General features: G+C 44.5%; 1 protein-coding gene across 8 annotated transcripts in view; it reads left to right on the top strand.

The window, feature by feature from the left end:
* Positions 1 to 1636: 1636 nt before the first annotated feature.
* Positions 1637 to 13188, top strand: part of PHF20 (PHD finger protein 20) — a 77066-nt gene continuing 65514 nt past the window's right edge. For 6 of the 8 annotated variants that reach the window (XM_063404792.1, XM_063404791.1, XM_063404790.1 and 3 more), the window contains exons 1-3: positions 1723 to 1763; positions 3881 to 3927; positions 5391 to 5439. The gene's annotated coding sequence lies outside the window, so the exon portion shown is untranslated. Of the gene's footprint in view, positions 1764 to 3880; positions 3928 to 5390; positions 5440 to 13188 lie in introns of all 8 variants that reach the window. The other 2 variants (XM_063404787.1, XM_063404786.1) reach the window with 2 other exon arrangements.

Genomic DNA, 13188 nt, shown 5'->3' with positions numbered 1-13188 from the left:
TATTTAATATTATACTACAACCTAAAAATATATACATTCATCACATCACCATTTCTAAGCCCTGTTAATATCAGAAAATAAAAGAAAATACAGTAAAACTCTCCCATGTTATACATATAGCATTCATTTTAATATTTGCGAAAAGCCAACTTCATAATATGCATGTATAACAGTGAACAAGGAGAAATGTCACAAATTGGCACAGACACATCCCTGAACTACATAAGCCGTGTGCTTCTCATTGGGAACAGCAAAGCAAAGGAGCCCAGTGGGCTCTAGGAAGACCTACTTCAGAGAAGAAGGAAGTGGTTCTCAGGGCAGGTATGCTAAGGGTCTGTAGGTTTTTTGAAGTGATGAAACTCCAGAATTAAATACAGCGCTTTCAAAAAACTCATTACACAAACACTGATGTTTTGGTAAAATAAACTTCTATTTCTCTCAAAACTTTAGGGTTGTTTTCTATTTTCTATTTTAATTCTTTCTGCAAGTTATTTTCTCTTGTAGAAACCTGCAATGTTAAGACCACTTGTGAGATTTCTAGGTTAAATTATAAATCCAAACTGAAAACTGTATTTTCAACTTTTAAAATTTTTTTCCCTGTTGCAGAATTTTTAGCAAGCCACTCTATTTCCAGAGATTCTCAGCATGCAGTTCACGTGCTCTGTCAGAAAAGCACTAGCACCTGCTGCTGTACAGTGATGGGGACACTGCTTGAAACCATCCTTTGTGCTCTCTGGGTCCTGCGACGCTTGTGGCACTGGACTGAGGCTGATGTCAAAGAAGCAGCCAGATTTGTAGAGCAACAGCAGTTCCCACAGCTGGAGGAGGAGGAAGACAGAAGGGAAAACCACTTGGGCCACGTTGTGTCTTTTTCTGAAGCCCGACAGCACCGGCAGCCCTGACACTTATGTGGACACCTTGGCCACAGCAGCAGGTATTTTTTCAGTCATGAAACCTGATAGGCAGCAGTCCTCTGCTGGTCTGTGGCTCCCGAGCAAAATTTCAAGGATTATCCCAGGAAACCTATCTGAACCAGGGAGAATTTATTGACCTACAGTGAAACACTGTAATATTTGACATTAAGAATTCCAGCATAAATAGATTTTTGCTCTTCTGTGTCAATCTGGTTTGGGCTTTAACCCAGCATAAAACTAACAAAAAAGAGAAAATATAATTAATTTGCTCCCGAACAGCTCTCTTATCCACTGCAAAACCCAGTCTTCTGACTGTACCATTGTGAACAGGGGTAAGGAGCAGTGACGACCGTCTCGGATGGACACTACTCACACCCACTCGCTTCTCGACACGTGGGGCACCAGTGGGGACCGAGTCCAGCCGGCGGTGACTGCGACAGCCACAGGCGGGTGTGCGCAGGATCTCCCGCATCCCAACATCCGCCTCACGAGAGGCTCCAGTGGTCAGGCCGCTAGCTCTCCCCTGTATTTCACCCCTGTGCCACCCTGGCGCTTACCCTCCCTGTAGGGCACTGTGGCCGTGCCCCGCGGCGGACGGAACTCCCCGCTCCCGACACGACCGCCCGGCTCTCCCGCCGGGGCCGCGCGCCGCCCGTGCTTGGTGCCCGGCCCCGCCCCCCGCGCGCGCTCTCCGGCCGGAGTGGGCGGGACTCCGCTGTCCCCGCCCCCCGACGGCGCCGCATCGCGGCGGCCATTTTGTGCGGCTGCGGTCGGTGCGCGGGGCTCTGCGCGCCGCGGGCCTGGGCGAGGCGGCTCCGTTCTAACCCATCTTCCCGTACAGATCCCTCGGTAAGAGCGCGGCGGCGCCCGGGCAGGCTGGGCCGCCTACCCAGCCCCGCGCTGCGGGCCCGCGGCGCGGCGGGGAGACATGGGGTGGGAGGCCGGGCGGGCGCTTCCCCGCGCACAAAGGGCCGGGCCGGGCGGCACCTCCCGCCTGCGGCCCCAGGGCGCTGAGCGGGGCCGCACCCGCCTCGCTGCGGCCCGCCTCGCTGCGGCCTGGCGCGCTGAGGCCCGGCGCGCTAAGGCTCGGCGCGCTGAGGCCCGTGGCTCGGGCCGGCCCCAGCCGCTCCCCCGTCCCTGGCTCCCTCTCGCCGCCCGCGCCCGGCAGCCCGCGGAGCTGCGCGGGCAGGTGAGTGCGGGCCGAGCGCAGGCGCCTGAGCCCGTCTGGCGCGGGTAGCCGAGTGACCTTGCGGCGGCGCCTGAGCCCGAGCTGGGGATTTGACGGGTCCAGAGCGGTGCCTGGCTGGCTGGGTGCGACGGAGAGCGGAGCTGCGGGGCCCCGGCAGGTCTGGGACCCGAGCGTGCTCGGCCAGGCGGCTGTACGTCACTCGGCCCCGGGAGTAGGGAACCCGCGCGGAACAGGTACTTGCCTTGTCACATGTTCAGCATGGCAGGGGAAGGCTTCTGTCCCGTAAATCTGGAGCATTTCTTTATCGCGCTGCATTCTGTCCCTTTAAACCGTTTTAAAAGAACAGAAATTACGCTGCATTTTTTCACTGACCCCAGAACTGCCTCATGTCGTACCTGTGTAATGCATACGGTTGGGAGGCACTGTGGTGTTCTTCCTGGCAGGTCTGTTCAGATACGGCTTATTGCCAGCAAAGTGGATTTTTGTACCGGTTGGTAATCTGTAGCTATTCTAGGATTTGGTTAATCTAAACAGGCACAATTTCGGGAAACAGTTTTATCTCTTTTAGTGACTGGAAATCTGGGTATCAGAGATGTTTCCGTGATCCCAGGCTGTTGTTTCTAGCCTAAATGCTTAAAAATAAATCAGGAGAGGTATCTGAGAGTTGATGAGTCCGAGTTGAATAAAATAAGTGTCACTAGACTACAGAATTTTGTTGTGTTGTATGCAGTAGGGAATGAAATAAAACGTTAATGCAACGGTAGTGACTTCAATGAGCCTTTTGTAATGGAGCATCTCTGTAATTATTGCTTTTGACCTCGGTTCACTTAATTTTCTGTAATGAGTATGGATCCTTACACGGAACCGTTTTCCAAAAACAAAAAAGTTAAACAAGAAGGCTTAAGCAAAGATCAGTCATAGTATAATTCTCTCTTTTAATTTTTGTGTGACTTCTAAAGTTTCATATAGTAATAAGATGAATGCATGGTATTTGACCTAAGTCAGCTTGTGGAGTAGTTTACGCTCTTGCTGATAACTTAATGGATGTCTCCCCAATGGAAATAAAATTTTACTTGAGCAGGCTGAGAGTAAAATCTGTTTGCCTGTAATTTTAAGGTCAAGTTGGGAATGAGGCTAGAGTAATAATTGCTCATAATGGTACTGCCTTGACTGAACCGTAAGGAGCATGTAATTAATTCTTACCTTTAACTGGCTAAGCTCTCTGTAGCGCTTTATTTTGCTCCCGTAGTTCCTGCATAACCTAGGCAATGATACTGACTTAAATTCTCCCTCTTGGCCAGGAAAGGAGAGCACAACTCCTAATTTAGTAGCAGGGGATGATAAATTCTCTGTAGCTGCATATTTTTATTATAACTGCATCTGCAGAAGATTGGTATTGTCTGTATCTGTAATTTGTCAGGCTGACACTGACTGTCCTGCGTGTGTGACACTGTCTTGTACCCATATGAGCACTTGCATTGTGAACTGAGCTAAAGAATATACAGGGCAAGGGGAAAGGATTTAATGCTCAGCCCTACAAATGGTTGTTGTCAGTATTTAAACTGTGCGCTTGATGGTTGTCTAGTTGCATGGATACAGTGGGTTTTTTAAGTCTTAAGAAAAAAGAATTGTTGCACATCCTTTGGACTGGTGCATCGTATTGAGAAGTCTTGTGGAGTGCTTATGAGTTCATTGTATGTCTGAGTAAGTCTATTCCTTCCTTTTTTTGCTTCGATTAATTACTTTCTTCATATTTCTGTTCCTTGCTTGCCTACAGGTTTGTTTTGACTGCTTGTACTTCCTGCAGGAAAATACTTTCTTCAGGTGAGAAATGGTGGCTTGGAACTCTTGGTTTGGCCTTGGCTGTCCAAATACCAATAGCTATATGGCCTGTAGATTTCTAAAGACCTTTTGGAACTACTGGCATTCCAGTATTTTTGTGACTGCAAGCACCAGGCTTAAATGATCATGCATGCATGGGTGTATACGTGTTCTGTGGTGACTGGCTGCAGATAAGAATGCATATTGGAATATAAACACTTCTTTTGGAGGTATGTTAGTTTGTTGACATGCCAGTGTGTGTTTTTACTGGGCTTGAGAACTTTCAACCAGCCTTATTTAAGTGTAGCCATCTACAGTCTGCCTTATTTTTTCATAAATCTGCCTGAAATGAAGTTCTTAAAATTGGTTAAAAGGGAATTGTTAAAAAGGAGAACTGTCTCCATCTGTGTCTTTAGCATGGTAGTCTATATTAATGGGAAGAGAGGAAGCAGTATTGCTTATTGGGGGAAGGGAGGGGGGGGTTGTTTTGTGGGTTTGATTGTTGTGTTTTTTGGGTTTTGTTTTGTTTGCTTGTTTTGGAATTTTTAATAGGAAGTTAGCACCAAAGAGCTTTCCAATGATCTTGTTGCTGATATTAAAATACTAGTTTCAGAATTGACTCACTTTTCTACTGCATAAAATCAGCACTTGTTTCCCAAGGAACTGGAGAATATCCTCTTGTTCCAGAGAGTAAGGAAATTATCTTCAACACCTCTGTGCTCCGGATGTAGAGCTGAACATCCTTAGCCTAGAACTGTGCATCAGTGACACAAAGACAGTGCTATTGGTAGGGTTTTAGTTAGTCTTAAAAGCATGTGTTGGCATAGCAGGAGTTGTGAGTACACCAGGCTCGAATTGCTTCTTCTCTATACTGTAGTTTGCTAATGGCTTTTTTGCTCCATAATCCCATCTATTAGTATCAGTCATTTGCCTAGAAGACAGACTGCAACTGTCTTCTGTTGCTGTTACCAGGCTTGCGGAAGTAGGCTTTATGGTTTTTTGTTTATTTTTCCTGCTGTCCTTTCATCTCTAAGTTGGGAGGCAAGTCTGCAAGCAACCTTGAAGTGCAACCCTTTCTTTTCTTTAAAAAAAAGTAAAATAGGCGAGTTGCATCTTTCTTACAGGGTGACATATGCACAGATGATGTGTCTGCTTAATGAATTATCTTAAATAAAGACATAATTTTTCCATCAGTACTTATGGCAGTATAACTTGAAAGATTTTCCTTTATTTGGATGTCTTGAAAATATCCTCTTCTTCATCAACAAGTAGGGTAGATTTGTTTCTGTCAAGGCAGGAAGCAATGAACTAATGAAACAGAATGCTGGGTCTAGGAGTCAGAACACTATATAATGACTGAGTGGAAACAGTGACCAGCGGGATTTTCAGTGGCCAGTGTTGCAGGTGCTCCAAATTACCTGTGAAGAATATTTCTCAGACATTTTTTTAAATGTATATTTTTACAGGTAGATTTCTTCCAGGAGTCAAAAGTCCCAAGTCCAGTTACTGCTGCAGGTACTGTAACCAGATAATTTTTGTGCTTTCTGGTTTACTCCTTCCATTTTCGATCATAAAATTTTTGATCTGATAGCAAAATTTCATGTTGATGCTTGGTGGTTAAAAAAATCTTAGGTTCAGCATCCTGCTGTAAGTGTATATTGTCTGCTGGAGCACCAGAGCAGCCCCAGAGCTGGGGTATCGCAGCTGCTGGTGCAGTGCTGGATGGTAAAGTAGCTTGGTAATGGATCCCTGTCCTGTGATGCAGGCATTGACTTGGAGATCAGGAAGAGGACAAACTTTTAGCCTCTGGAGGCAACTCCTGTCAAGTGTGAGGGAAATATACTCTCTCAGGGATGATCTAATAGTGTGCTCAAGCAGGTGGACCACTGTAGGGAAAGGTATCCGCTACCTGAATCAATCAGCTGTGCTGGATTTGAATCTGTAGGGATTCAAATAATGAGCAATCCCCTATAAATTCAGATGAGGTCCAGTGTACATAATTGTTGAGCTCCAGTTCTCATTTGGCTGATTGCTTTAAAGAAGGTACTACTTTTCCCTGAGGTGGGCACACAAGAGAAATGCTGTAACATTTTCAGGAAGTTAACCAAAATTAACTGGCAAACTTTGGCAGAGCAGGAATTTGGCAATATTTAAAACAAAACAGTCAATCAGAATAAAGCGTTTCACTTGCCAAACTCTACCCATCCAACCTTATATTACTGATGTTCCAAGAAGAAAAGGTTAGGAGTGAAAAAGAGCGAAAACCAAGATTCAGCTGCTGTCTTTGATCCAAATGCAATCTCAGCTGTCATAAACTCCAGGGATAATAGCGAGGTGACCACATGTATCTCAGAGCAGTAGGTTTTACCTGCTCTGGCCTCCTGTGGTTATGCCTCCCAGATGGGACTTCCAGTTATCCAGCCACTCCGGGACTTGATTGAGGCTGCAGGCATGAGGTCTGGGGCATTGTTTTTGGTGTGCCAGTGCCTGACAGTCATTCTGGGCTGGACTAGAGGTTCCTGGAGGTAGAGGTGTGGAATGGAGCAGGTGTGCAATGGACCTCCCACTTTGCAAAGAACTTGCCCTGCCCCTTCCCTTTCAGTTGATTTGAGCCAGTAATAATTTTCTCTAGTTGTTCACAACAATCCACATGGTGGAAGTTTGTGCAGAGCAAACCGTTGTCATACACCAGTGCGTTGGTGTTGATGTCAGTGAAGAAGGACAAGAAGTGCTCCAGGTGACTACTTGACTTGGGCTATTTGAGATCATCTTTTTTCCTCCTGACTGACCTGTAATTTGGCTGTGGGCTGTCCAAGACTTTGGACAGACTTGAAAGACTCGAGCAGATTGTAGAGGAAATGTCCCATAGTCCTATATGGCTAGTACATGAGCACCATGAAGAGTAGAGACTGACAGTGAACTCTTGTGGCCTGTATGAAGTCACACCATCACTGAGTGCTGCTGTGCCAGATATGTTGGAACTTCAGTATGAACTGAAGTCCAGGGCAGGAAAGTGGTGCCACCGCTGAGATTGCTGGTGTTTTTCTCCATTCCTTTAGCATCAGAGTGCAGGCCATTGTTACTGTTTACCTGCAGTGGCGTCCAGTACACCTGGAACTGATTGGCCCAGAGGTGATAGCACAGTCCCACCATTTGTCGTGGACTGATGCAGGTTGCACCAGAAAAGGGTGAGGCTCCAGAGCACTTGCAAGACATTGATGACATCATTGTATGGGGCCAACACCGCAGCGGAGGTTTTTGAGGCAGGAGAAAATAATCCAGATCCTCCTGAAGGCTGTTTTTGCCAAGATCAGGGACTTGCCCAGAAAATTCAGTTCCTAGGTGTAAAATGGCAAGATGGATGTTGTGAGAGTCCAGTGGATGTGGTCATCAAAATAATGTGTCCAGTCAGCAAAAAGGAAACGCAAGCTTTCTTAGGCACAGTGGGTTTTTGCAGGATGCATATTCCATAAGATAGTCAGGATTGTAAGCCATCTCTGTCGTGTGGCACAGGAGAACAGCAGTTTTAGATGGGATCCTGAACAACAAGTTTTGGACAAATTAAACAGGAGATTGTTCGTGCAGCAGCCCTTGGGCCACTCAGGACAGGATAAGATGTGAAATATGTGCTCTACATTGCAGCTGGGAAGCACGGTCCTTCTTGAAGTCTCTAACAAAAAGTACCCATGGAGAGATGAAGACAGCCTCTGGGGTTCTGGATTTGGTGATAAAGAGAATCTGAGGCCTGTTACATCCCAACTGAAGAAGGGATCTTGGCAGGTTACAAAGGGGTTGGAGCTGCTTCAGAAGTGATTGACACTGAAGCACAGTGCTTTGTGGCACCCTGACTGACAGTGCTGGACTGGATGTCCAAGGGAAATTCCCTTCTACATGTGGTGCCACGTGGAGTAAGTGGATTGCTCTGACCACACAGTGACCTCATATAGGAAACCCCAATCACCCAGGGATCTTGGAAATCATCGTGAAGTGGCACAAAGGCAAAAATACCTGTACCATCAGAAGAGGAGGAGGATAAGGTGCTACCATGCTAAGGATGCCCCACCGTATAATCAGCTACCAGAAAATAAAAAGCGATGCTCTCTCTTCAGTGCTGCTTCCTGTCACATGATAGGGACAAATTGAAGATGGAAAGCTGCCATATGGAGTCTTACACAGTGAATTGCAGAAGCTGTTGAAGGACAAGCTGGTCAGACTGCAGAGTTGAAAGCCATCCAGCTGTCTTCAAATACTGCTGAATGAGAGAAATGACCAATGTTCATTGACTTGTGGATGGTGGCAAATACTCAGTGGGAGTGGCTGGACCAATGGGAAAAGACCAATTGGCAGTGCAGAGGGAAACCCATCTGGGCTGCTGAAGTGTGGCAAGACATGGTTGCCTGGGTAGAGAAATTGACTGTAAAAGTACATCATGTAGATGCACACCAACCCAAGAGATGGGCTACTGGAGAGCATTGCAAAAATGAACAGGTAGATCAGGCTGCCAAAATTAAATTGCCTCAGGTGGATTATTTCTGACTTGGTGGGCAGCCCATGAAACCTCATGACATCTGGAAAAAAATGCAACATTACAGATGGGCTCATGACTATGGGGTGAACTTAAACATGGACACCATCTCCATGTTATTGCTGACTGTGAAACATACACTTCAGTCAAGCAGAGCCAAGTGGGTAAAGCCCCTGTGGTATGGGAGTATTGGTCAAAATATAAATATGGAGAGGCCTGACAGATTGATTAATCACACTCCTGCAGACCCACCAAGGCAAGTGTTACATGCTGACAGTGGTGGAAGGTTGGAGACCTACCCCATGCCTCACAGCATTGCCCAGAACACCATCTGGGCCTTGAAAAACAAGTCCTGTGGCAGCATAGCACTCCAGAAAGAATTGAGTCAGACAACAGCTTCGTAGACATCTGGGCCAGGGAATATAGGATTGAGTGGGTATATCATACTCCTTAACATGGACTAGCCTGTGGAAAAATTGAACAGCATAATGGACTGTTATTTAATGTAATGGGTGGGGGAACCATCAGACATTGAGATCCACATGTAGCAAAAGCCATCTGGTTAGTTAATACGTGAGGATCTACCAGTCAAGCTGGCCCTTCACAATCTAAACCTCCACATTCCGTAGAAAGGGATAAAGTCCCCGTGAGGGATAGAATGTGAGGAATACATTAGGGTAGACAATTTGGGTTAGTCCTACCTCAAGACAAAGGCAAGCCCATCTGTGGGATTGTGTTTGCTCCAGGACCTGGGTACTCTTGGTGGGTAATGTAGACAGACAGGGAAACCTGTCTGATGTGTACCTCAGAGGGATTTGATTTTTGGATGAGAGAGTCTGTAATGTTGAATTGTATAATATTTGTTGCTGAAAGGCAGTGCCGCCGTGTGCCATAACTGCCATGGACAAGGTGTATAGACTGCTCCAGATAGACCAGTCATAAATTCCTGATGCAGTTTGCAACCAGCCCTCCTGCCTTCGAAGACCTCCGTAGGATGGATGGAATCCACAGTCTTGGACTAAATAAACTCAACAGACATCTTAGAGGGACAGACATAACAGTGGAAATGATACTTGTCTTATGTTGATACCATGCTTGTGTACGTAGTGGTGTCTGTGTATGTATGTATGTGTATCGTTGGAAAGGAGTAGGATTTGGACATGATGCGTGTAAGTGTAGAATAAGGGATGGATAATGTCCTGGTTCCAGCTAGGAAGGTTAATGTTTGCAGTAGCCAGAAGAGGGTATGGGCTAGTATCTGATGTGGATATGCAAAAGGAGTGTCTGTGTATATCTAGGGGTCTCTTAGCCATCTCTCTAGTTTGGATTACAGCAGCCTGCTGACCTGTACTGGAATTCTGTGCCACTTCACATAATTTTCTGAGAACGGGGGGGAGGGGTCCCTTGCAGGTTGGGGTGGCATGGGTGTGGTCAGGTTGTGTCAGGTTCCTCAGTGACCATTCACATGTGAATTGCTTGCTTTTCTTGTGCACTTCTGTTTTTAAAACCATTGGTATTATGGTTCATTTTCTTATCTCATTACTATTTTCAGTAAATTGTTCTTATCTCAAGATATGATCTTTACCTTTTGTGCCTCCAGTTCTCATTTCAGTGGGAACACTTGTTGGAGGATTACCATTACTAAACCACAAAAGGTTCCAGTAGAAACCATGAGAAATGTCATTAGAGAGCCCAATCTGCAGCCTAAATTGGGCTTATTGGAACAATTCAAATGGCTGTCTTTGTCGCTCCTGCAGTGTGAGGAAGCCTGCGTGTATTGACGGGAATTGGATTTGTGGATGAAGAAGCGATTCTGGAGAAATTCTTGTAGTTCATTCTTGTATTAGCAAAACACAGTTCCTTCTGCTGTGTGATGAATGTAGATTATCCAACTGACGATGTCTTCATGGACAGGAGAGGACTGTTTAGTTAATGTGTAGGTAGTTAATACTGCAGTACCTGTGGCACAAAAATAGGAGTAATAATAAAGTTACTGGTGACTTTTAGTTGACAACAGATAAAAAAATTATGATGAAATCTGATATGGATGTGCAGAGAGAGTGTCAGTGTCTGTGTCTGTAAGGGTCTCTTAAATGTCTCTCTAATTTGGATCACAGCAGCCTGCTGACCTGTACTGAAATATTTTCAGATTAAATTTTTGTTCTAGAGGTTTTATTCTATTATGGGGATGCTGTTGACTGTAGAGAGAATATTTTTTTGAACTCTGAGCTATTTTTAGTCTCAGAATTCACGTAATTTTTTTCCCTGTAGTTATACAGCACTGTTTGGAATGTTTGCAGCAACATAAACAAGTTTCTTGGTGAGTATAACCATAGATCCTTTTTTTAATTGTGGCTTTTCTTTAAGCTTTTTGACATTTTGCTTTAAAATTCAGGTTTTACTTAAATACTATCCACAGTGCCTCTGCACTACTTATCTGCATTGAATTCTTGTATTCTTAAAAGCTGCCATTTTTTCCTTAAACTGATAATATGCAGTCTCATTAGAGTAGGTTTTCATTCATATTGCTTTATTTAGGAAAAACCTGATTTATTTTATGTGACTTAAACTTTTTTCCAAATTATTTTTGTTTGTTCAGTGCTTAGGTGCTTGTTTATCTTTAGTGTGTTACAGGAAAAGAGAGGGGAAACCAGAACAGCTAAATGGGACATGATCAAATGACTGAAAAGAATTATTTTCAGTAGTAACTATTTATTTCTTTAATTGCACTTGGCAATTCAAATAGATTTCATTATAGAAAAGTTGGGGTTTTTCTGTTGAATTGCTTATAGTCATAATTTCTCCTTCATGTTGGTCTATCCCAGTCTCAGCACCAGTTGAGCCTGACAGCACAGCTACATTACTGCTGAGGGGATGAAAATGACATTCACCAGGCCCTGTAATCTCAGGGAGAGTGAGGATCTTGTTCAGAGGCTCACTCAAGTAACACCTTTTCAATTTTATCACCCAGTACTGTAGGAAAGTCTTGGTTCTGCCTGAGGAGAAGAGCAAATGTAGATTTTTTTTCTAGTGTCAGTTCTCTTAATCTACTTGTATAAACTAGAGAAAACTAGGAGACTAAAATCAAGTACTCAGGTCTTACGGTTTGAGGGAATGTCAGTGGTGAGGAATTAGGCGTTCAGCATTCTTGTTACAGAGATGTTAAGTATCAGTTCAGGATCCAGTTTCTGTATTGTGTGGCTCAGAATTCACCTGTGTAGTTGTTAATTGAATCTGGGAAGCTTTTAAAGCAAGTAAGTGCTAGTGAGTATGTAGTTGAGGATGCTACATTGTGCGAATGAGAACTGCATATAGTCCAGTGTCTTGTTTGAAATGTCTTTTGGATAGAAGAGGGGGGGAGTGATGAAGTATTCCTTGAAATACTGAAATACCTGACCAGTGTCAGGTCTTCCTGCCCAGTTCAAGTCTTTCATGTTCCTGCTCCTGTTACTTGAAAAAAAAAAAAACCCAAACCCAGAAACTTGCCAGAAGATCTAAGCATTATGGTTTTAAATAATGGTGTGAAGGACATCATCTGGAACTTACGGTCACATCCGAAAACCTACCTGTGAAATGGTAGACAAAATCAACATGAGGCAGGAGCAGACATCCTTGGATGAACAGAAGCTGTTCTTGGTTTAACATGTTTAGTAGGTATAGGGGTTTTATATCTGTTTTTATCTGTAGGGTAAAACACAGGAAGGAATACTTCATGGTAGTACTGCTGCTGTAGTCAAAACCTGCTAGGCAGAGGGTATTTTGTCTGCAGGCAATAAAAGTCTTCTGTAATCAGCTTCCCATGTCAGTGTCAATACAGTTTTTAAGTGACGCCTGTGAGACTTCCACTTAGTCTTCATAAGATGCCATTAGGATTGTATAGTATAAATTGTGTCTGTAAATACTGTTTCCTCATCTGCAGATGTGTGGTTTCAACACAGCATGACTGTGGTCATCCACTTGCAAGGTGTTCTGATTGCAGTGGGGACCATGGGCTTCTCTGGATTGACCATTCCTGATGGGGGTGTGCATATTGTAGGGGGTGAACTGTGTGAGGCTTTCATTGTTTTTCCACTGATGAAGATGTGAGGCTGATGTCATGAGTGCAGATGATAAAAGTAAAAGGTCAAAATTAACTACTGCAGAGTGAAAAAAACACCTGATATACAAAATGTGAATGAACTTAGTCCCTGGCAGTTCCATATGTGGATGTGGACATACCAGCAGATCTGGAACAGTGGTGGTGGAGAGGATGGCAGAGTCAGTCTTAGCCTTAGGCTTTATGGAATCAACTGTAAACATGCTTTGTTCTAGAAGGAAACAAAACTAGCTTGTGTAGGAATGGCAGTGCTGCTTGCAGTACCCCTGGTCAGCAATATCTGTACTGCATCTCCAGGGAATACAAGACAATCTCTGGCTATTTGCTTTTACTTCTGGTTTTGCCAGTGCTTTTTATTACCTGTCCTACCCTGTAGTCCTGCAGAATCACTGCCAAGGTACTGAGTACCTCCTAGGAATTGGGACAGCAAGCTTCCCATCCAGAATAAAACAAATGTTCAGTGCAAAGGATTATATTTATGCGAACTGTAGAAGTTGACTGTGCTCCTTTATGAGGTCAGAGAAATATGGGGGTTTTTTTCATGGTGTTCCTCTTTTTGTCTTTATTGTATCCTTATGGCAGAAAGAGGGAAATCCGTGAGTTTGGCATGGATGCACAAAAGAATGAAGGAAACGGGCTGAAT

This window comes from Prinia subflava, chromosome 8 (assembly GCF_021018805.1).
Source record: "Prinia subflava isolate CZ2003 ecotype Zambia chromosome 8, Cam_Psub_1.2, whole genome shotgun sequence".
In the NCBI taxonomy this organism is placed as follows: Eukaryota; Metazoa; Chordata; class Aves; order Passeriformes; family Cisticolidae; genus Prinia; species Prinia subflava.
Note: the sequence above shows the minus strand (reverse complement) of the source record. Positions and strands in the feature narration are given on the sequence as shown.